This window comes from Balaenoptera physalus (assembly GCF_965194825.1).
Source record: "Balaenoptera physalus genome assembly, chromosome: 5".
Lineage (NCBI taxonomy): Eukaryota > Metazoa > Chordata > Mammalia > Artiodactyla > Balaenopteridae > Balaenoptera > Balaenoptera physalus.
Window position 1 is genome coordinate 60580790 of NC_138884.1, and position 7990 is coordinate 60588779.

The 7990-nt window shown below is 35.8% G+C and overlaps 1 long non-coding RNA gene across 1 annotated transcript; it reads right to left on the reverse strand.

Moving 5' to 3' along the window:
* Window positions 1-204: 204 nt before the first annotated feature.
* Window positions 205-6033, reverse strand: LOC309661912. Its single transcript, XR_014264363.1, has 2 exons — window positions 324-6033; window positions 205-273 (listed from the first exon to the last, which is right to left on the reverse strand). It is a non-coding gene; the product is annotated as an uncharacterized lncRNA (long non-coding RNA).
* Between the last annotated feature and the right edge of the window lie 1957 nt (window positions 6034-7990).

Here is a 7990-nt window from a genome sequence, read left to right on the forward strand (position 1 = left end):
TTTTCTTTAAAAAATACGTATACTATTATTTAGGGCACTAATCTTCTATAACAGAAAGACCTCAAAATACAGTGGCTCAACTAAAATACAAACTTAATTCCTCTAAAGTAACATCCAGATATAAGCAGTCTGGGACTGATAAGGTAGCCATCCTTGACATGATACCACCTATCTCTGGACTCAAAGCAATTGTTCTACTCTCTCCATCCTCCAACTAGTGGAAAACGGGGAAAGAGCTGGGGGGAAATAGGCTCTTCCCTTTGAAAGATGTACCTAGAAAAGGCCCACTTTATCTTTTAATCACATCCCGTTGAAAGATGTACCTAGAAAAGGCCCACTTTATCTTTTACTCACATTCCGTTGACATATAGTCACATGGACAAACCTAGTCCCAAGGAAGGATGGAAATGCAGTCATTAGCTAGGTGTTCCCAGCTAAACTTGAGAGTCTATTATTACAGGAAGAAAGGAGAATAGATACTGATGTACAACTGGCAGTTTCTCACAAAGAAAAATATATTTACATATGAACAGAATGTTTCTAAAAGAAGAATAATTTCTGGGATGATGAAATGGAATCCCAGAAGCTAGGTTAGAGACAAGCTTACTTGTTTGGTAAACAATTTTACATAATTTGGAATAATTACCATATATGTATATTTCTGTAGCAGCATGAAAAATTTATTCTCACTATACTCAGATGTGTGATAAAAATATAGCTTTTTTGTTTTCTGTAAGTATCATGAGTTCTTTGCCCACTGAGTAGTAGGAAAAGGGATAAATTTTTAATTTTTGAATTACAGTATCTGTATTAGTCAGACCAGGCTGCCATAACAAAATACCATAGACGAGGAGGCTTAAAGAACATAAATCTGTTTCCTCACAGTTCTGGAGGCTGGAAGTCCTAGATCAGAGTTCCAACATGATCAGGGGCTTGTGAAAGCTCTTTGTGGCTTGTCGGTGGTCATCTCTCTGTGTTTTCACATGGCAGAGAGGGAGAGGCACCAAGTGTACTGATGTCAATATGAGGATCCCTCCTTCATAACCTCATCTAAACCAAATTACCTCCCGAATGTCCCATCTGCAAATACAAGCACATTGACGGTTAGGGCTTCAACAAATGAATTTTGGTGGGGGACACAATTCAGTCCATAGCAGTGTTTTTATTTCTCCTACTTTAAATAATCTGCTTCATAACTCAGTCTGTTTTGTTTAAATGGCTAGTCTTTCAAGTTGCCCTCACCCCAGCATTTTCCCTAAATGGCATCAAGCTGTATAAATGAAGAGGTTCATGTGCCCTTGTGGCATTGAGGAAAGTGGGAGGTCTGCACACGTACTGTAGACGTGCACTGCCCCTGAGGTGTGGTTGGTAGGAACCCATCTCTGGACCCTTTGCTATCTGTTCCTGAGTCTACAGCTATGGAGAGGGAGGATTAGAATTGCGAAGCGTACCACATCTCGGCTCATCCACACTGTTCCACCCATTTACTCTGTTAGGGCTGCCCCATGTGGAGCAGGGCCTCCCTGCAGACCAGTGGACACCCAGCTGACTAGGGGAATGGAGCAAAAACCCCTCTGCTCTCAACACCCACTCACCAGAATAAATGTCCCTATGCCCTCAAATGATCTAACACATCTCCCCTCCAGGATTTCAGCCTGGAGAGGGGAGGTCAGGACAAATGTATCCGTGGCTCTCTTGTTATCTACTTCTCACAATCTCCTGGGGACTTAATAGGCAAATTCAGGCTTTCCTCTTTCTTCAAATCCCTCTTCCACTCTAGAATAGTAAGCCTCATGGTATAGCCATCATCATTAGAGGCAGTATCATTTCAAAGCTGGGAAGAACCTCTATGATCAGAGTCTGTCAGATCTGGTTCTTGATATTCATGGGGACTAAGAACTTGGAAAACTCTTTTTTCTTTCTCAGCCAAACCTAGATTTCAAACCATTCTAAGAATTCTTCCTGGCAGAAAAAAGTTGTACCACTCTATTTTGTTTTTACATGTTATTTAAAATGTGCAAAATTACATAATAGTAAAGAAAATAATAAAATGTATGTATCACCCACCCAGGTTCAGAAATTATCAACATTTTTGGTGTTGTTTAATCTGTAACTCACCTTTTTCTAATGAATTATTTTAAAACAAATTCTACACATCATACGATATCATTTTTTTCTTTCCCTTTACATTCTTTCCATAAGTCCAAATTCCACCAACCCCCAAAAAATAGTAGTTAGGTGTTTTAGGCTAACTAGGAAAAAATGTTTGCACATGGAAATGCACAAGAAAAAACTTTCCTGGCAAATTAGAGAATTGCCAAATTAAAAGACACATGGTTTATATTGTTAAGTGCTTTACATTAAAAATATGTTTCATTTCATTTTTAATAGTAAGCCCTATTTTATAATTATCTTCTCACTTTGGCTTAATAACTTTCACTTAAAAGTCTTTCATGTTTAAAACGTAATCCTTTCAGTGACCAATTTATAACTGACTCACAGTTAAAGTATTTGAAAATTTAACTTTTCCTTTTGGATATTCTCACTTGAAAGTATATGCATGTTATGACATTAAGTAAAGTCAGAATGGAAATTATATGTGTACTGTGAGTATAACTGTGTTTTTTTAAAGTAGATATATGGGGGGAGAGAGTGTAAACTGGAAAGCAAAGGAGTGATGTGATTACATTTCTAGAACTGAACCAGAATTTTTCTCCCATTGAAGTTTCCAGATATTCTATAATGTAGTTACAGCACTTCTATAGAAGAACATTATTTTTAAAATAGAAAAAAATATATATTCTAAGGATTTTCTTTATATAAATTCCTAATCTCTTGTTTTTCATCTTATCTGGTGTCTCGTCAATTTACAAATTATTTCCAATGTTTACCCAGTTACACTGTGTACACCAAGAGCTCCAGATGGCTTCTTACAACAAAGTTAAAGCAATCTTGTTTCTATTAAACACACTCCAAGAAAATTTTCAAAAGATAAATGATGCAAATGCATTTTGACAGGGCGACCAAACACTAGAATACTTAAATCTCTCATTTGCTCTTTGGGGTATGTGGGAAGGCTCTGTAACATTAGTTAAACGGTGACAAAATTCTGTTGAGTATACAAAGGGGATTGAACAGGGAGTTAGGGAGCCTGAGTTCTAATCTCTGGTCTGCTTTAAACTGCTCTGCAGTTTGATGGTTTTCTAACCTATCTGATCCTCAGTCATCATCTGTAAAACCTGAAGATTACCAGCCTCTCTCACATCACAGTGCTGGCAGGCAGACAAAGTTGGAGTACATTAATGTTACTTTAACTTAATTGGTTGTGAATCACAATCCAAAGGCAACTGAAATTATAATTGTGGCAAGTGTCTGATTAGCAGCAATATTAAACAGGCTTAATTTAATTCTACAAGCTTAATGCAAATCAGAGTTTGAGAGGAAAAAAAAACAAGTTTAGCAAGAAAGCGATAAAAAGAAGAAAATAAGTTGGAAAATACCACAGAGTACTCAAAAGAAAGGCCTGGAATTTTCAGAAACATTATCTTTAATTAACCAAAAAGTTCTACATTAATTACTATTAGTAAATTATGTGTCCCCAGATGTCTGGTCCTTTACTAAATGGTTGCCCCTAATGGTGGTTTCAATTGGTGTGCTCTGCTGTCTTCTTCCAGCAACACATGCACACGTAGCCTTTTGGTTCATGGATAACAGTCCTGTTTGCAAATCCCTTTGGCCTATTTCAGGTGCTCAGATCAAGTTTGTGGAACAGAATTGAATTAATTACACAGGTCTTTGACTGCTACTTAGCATATAGGCTTGTGCAAAGAAAGCTAGCCAGTTTCAATAGGGGCCAGGAGTCCAACAGAATTGCTGCTGCTTCTTGCAGACAGTTATTTAAATGCCTAATGCATTTTAAATGATCCATAAGTTATAAGGCAAGAAATTTACAAGTAATGTATTCATATAAAAGAAAAAATAACACTGTAAAAAATTTTTTTTCTTTGACTTCTAGGAATCAAAAATCTCTCAAGGTGAGTATAACTCATGCACTTATGATATAAAAATATCTTATTTCCCTAATTCTTAGATACCTTAGAAAGAACTTAAAGGTAAAGATATTACACATCTAAAAAGAGTATTTTTGCATTGCCTTTGTACAACATTAAGCAACTTGAATTATTTTGGCAGCCAGCTAATATTTTAACCACCTGTGGCTTTCTTGGTGTTTATCCAAATATTTGTTTTTTCACGTAATGTTCACTCCATGGCCATGGTAGCTTTTAAACATTAAGTTCTTCTACCTTTGGACTTCAGGGCGTTAATAGATGATAGGCATTTCTGCTGTGTTTTCTATGAGGGGAAAAATATTCCACAGTGGTTGGTATGTATAATTATAATAAAAAACTAGCATTTACTGAGCCCTTATTATGTGCCAAGAACTGACTTTTACAACTATTATTTCACTTAACCCTCACAGCAAAGAAAGGAAATTGAGGCTTAGAGGCGTTAGGTAAATTACCCAAGGCCATAGACCCAGTTAGTAAGTTAGCCAGAATTCAAACCCAGATCTGACTTAAGCACCTGGCTCCTAGCACTCACCATGCTGTTAGTTCAAGAGCAGTTCACTAAATCTTGCAGCAAATGCAGTTTTAAGAATATAATATATACCAAGAAAGACTTGAATAGTATAACCTTTCCAATTCTTCTATATGTAATCATTATTTACCTGTGCCTAGAGCCATAACAAAAGATGGAAGAGGAGGAGGAGGAGGAGAGAAAAGTGGGGAGGGCCGGGGGGGGGAATAATTTTTTTATTTTTCTCCACTGGAAAATAAAAGTTAAATTCCAAAAATGGATCATTTGGATCATATTAGTTGGTTCTTAAACAATTATCTCTCAACTCCAAATCCATTCTTCTTTTCTGTATTTTGTAAAGCTGGGATTGAGACTCTGAAAATTGCATTTCTCTCTTGTCAGCTAATTCCTGCCAAAGGGAGCATTAGAAGGAAATTAGAAAGCAGAAGGAGGTCTAATATATGTAATGTGGATAAGAGCAGAAGTTGCTGGAATATGAAAGATGCAACAGATAAATTCATTAAACACAAAACATGCTTCTTTAACAATATTAACAAAATTTCGGAATCTCTGACATAATTGATCAGGAAAAAAGAGAGAGAAAGTGAATGTCAAATCTTTATGTAGCATACCTTAAACTAACATAATATTGTATGTCAACTATATTTCAATTAAAGAGAGAGACAGAGAGAGCAAAAAAATATGAATTGAAAAAAGAACACATAACCAAAGTTAAAACAGAGATTAAAATAATAATAATGGAGATTTCTGACTCTGGGCATGACAGACCAGGTGATTTAGCTCTTAATCAACAAAAACTCTAATGTCAGTGGAAAATGGACAAAGGGAAAATGTGAGATCATCAGAACATACGATAGAAAACTTCAAACATACACAGAATAGAAGAATAATATGGGACCTAGACTTCTGAGCAGAGGGTAGTGCTACAGCTTCTCATATTTCTGAAGCAGCACAGTAAGGTTACTTCTGGGAATATATAAAGAAAGTGGAAACTGGAATGAATTGCTGTTGTCAGGGTAAAAGGCCATTGCTATAGCAAAGCTGCCATGAACAGCCAGCTAACAAGAAGGAGCAAGCAAAATTATAAAATATCAAAAATATATCATTCATAGTGATAGTGAAAGCATGTGACATTTGTGTACAATAGTGTACAAACTTTCTGAATACAATATGGCGATATGAATCAAGAACCGTAAAAATATTCATACCATTTGGCATGGTAATCCATACTTTGCAGTTTATCTAAAGACAGGATTCAGAGATGTGCCCCAAAATTTATGTTCATGGTGCTTCAAAGCAGTATTAAAACTTAACTACATGAACAAACATGTCCTATGCAGATAGGGTCCTCCTTTTCACCAGAGTTACATGAATACTTGTGTAAGTAAATCACATTTACACAGAATGTCTTTAGCCCAGCTTTTTAATTAAGAAATCCAAAAAAAAAAAAAAAAAAAGAAATCCAAAAACACTAAAATTCCCTGCCCCTCCCAAAATCAGTCAAATAAAATGGTATCACAATGGTCATTCCAAATGCAAGATGATAAAAATAGTTCCAGAGATTGGTCCAGCAACTTGTATTTCACAAAATATCCATTTTAAGCAGCCTAATAAAGCATAATTAAGAATTAGAAGGTGATAACTGGTCAGAATAGCCATTGTTAAAAAAGTCCACAAACAATAAATGCTAGAGAGGATGTGGAGAAAGGGAACCCTCCTACACTGTTGATGGGAATGTAAATTGGTGCAGCCACTATGGAGAACAGTATGGAGGTTCCTTAAGAAAATAAAAATAGAACTACCATATGATCCAGCAATCCCACTCCTGGGCATATATCTGGAAAAGGCGAAAACTCTAAATCGAAAATATACATGCACCCCAATGTTCACTGCAGCACTATTTACAAAAGCCAAGACATGGAAGCAACCTAAATACCCATCAACAAACGAATGGATCAGGAAGATGTGGTATATGTACACAATGGAACATTACTCACCCATAAAAAAGAATGAAATAATGCCATTTGCAACAACATGGATGGACCTAGAGATTATCATTCTAAGTGAAGTAAGTCAGACAGAGAAAGACAAATATCATATGATATCACTTATATGTGGAATCTAAAATATGATACAAATGGACTTATTTACAAAACAGAAACAGACTCACAGACACAGAAAACAAACTTAGGGTTACCAAAGAGGAAAGGGGGGGTATAAATTAGGAGTTTGGGATTAGAAGATACATACCACTATATATACAACAGATGAACAACAAGGTCCTATTGTATGGCACAGGGTACTATATTCAATATCTTGTAATAACCTATAATGAAAAAGAATATATATATATACACACATATATATGTGTGTGTGTAACTGAATCACTTTGCGGTATACCAGAAACTAACACAACATTGTAAATTAACTATACTTCAATTAAAAAACTAAAAATTTAAATGAATAAATAAAAACAATGGGAAATATTCAAGTAGTTGCTCCTAGTAAACAGGATCATGACTTAATATTGTTCTGCTTTATATTTTTCTGTACTTAATAATAATCTATTATGTTTTCTTTTTTATTGTACTAAAATACATGTAACATAAAATTTACCATCTTAACCATTAAAAAAAATAATTAGGAAGGTGAAATTGGAAAAGAAGCAAGAAAAGAAAACTCATAGTCACATAATCAACCATAGATCTTAGACTAAAGATCTAAGAATTAAATAAATACAGGGAAAAAAGAGAAACTAAATAATTAAACTTGACCAAGGAGTCTGCCTAAATCACCTCCTCCAGGAAGCCTTCCCAGACAACTTGTAATTTGAGGTAGTGACCTTGTGAGTTCCCATCGCCCTTGTGCTTTCCCCTAATTCATCATGCTTACAGTTCTCATAAGGTGATGGTTTATTTATTTCTCTTAACCCCCATGCGATGGTGTGACCCTGAGATTGAACACTGTGTCTTTATTTCTGTGCTACCAATACCTGCCCAAAGAAGAATTTGATAAATGTTGACTGAATGAACTGGGGATAGAAAAAGTAGGGAGAGAGGATATTTTTTCATGAAAAGAGGACTGATTTACAGAAATGATAACAAAGTTTAGGGATAAATTCATATTTCTTTTAATAAAAAATATGAATTGCTAGGTTTCTTGGTTTATGAACAAGTTAAGGCCTGTGCTGAGTTTCTTCCACTTGCTTCTCCAGATCCACACTATGCCCTTCTCCACCCTCATCTATGTCACACGAGACTGACGTGCGTGAACTGCAGCAGCTGAATTGCTTGTCCTCTAGATTCCAGGGGATTCTGTCAATAGAAAGCCCTGGTGGCAGATTGGGGTTGGTAAGAGAATGAGGTGAGGATATTAATTTCCCAGGCTCCCT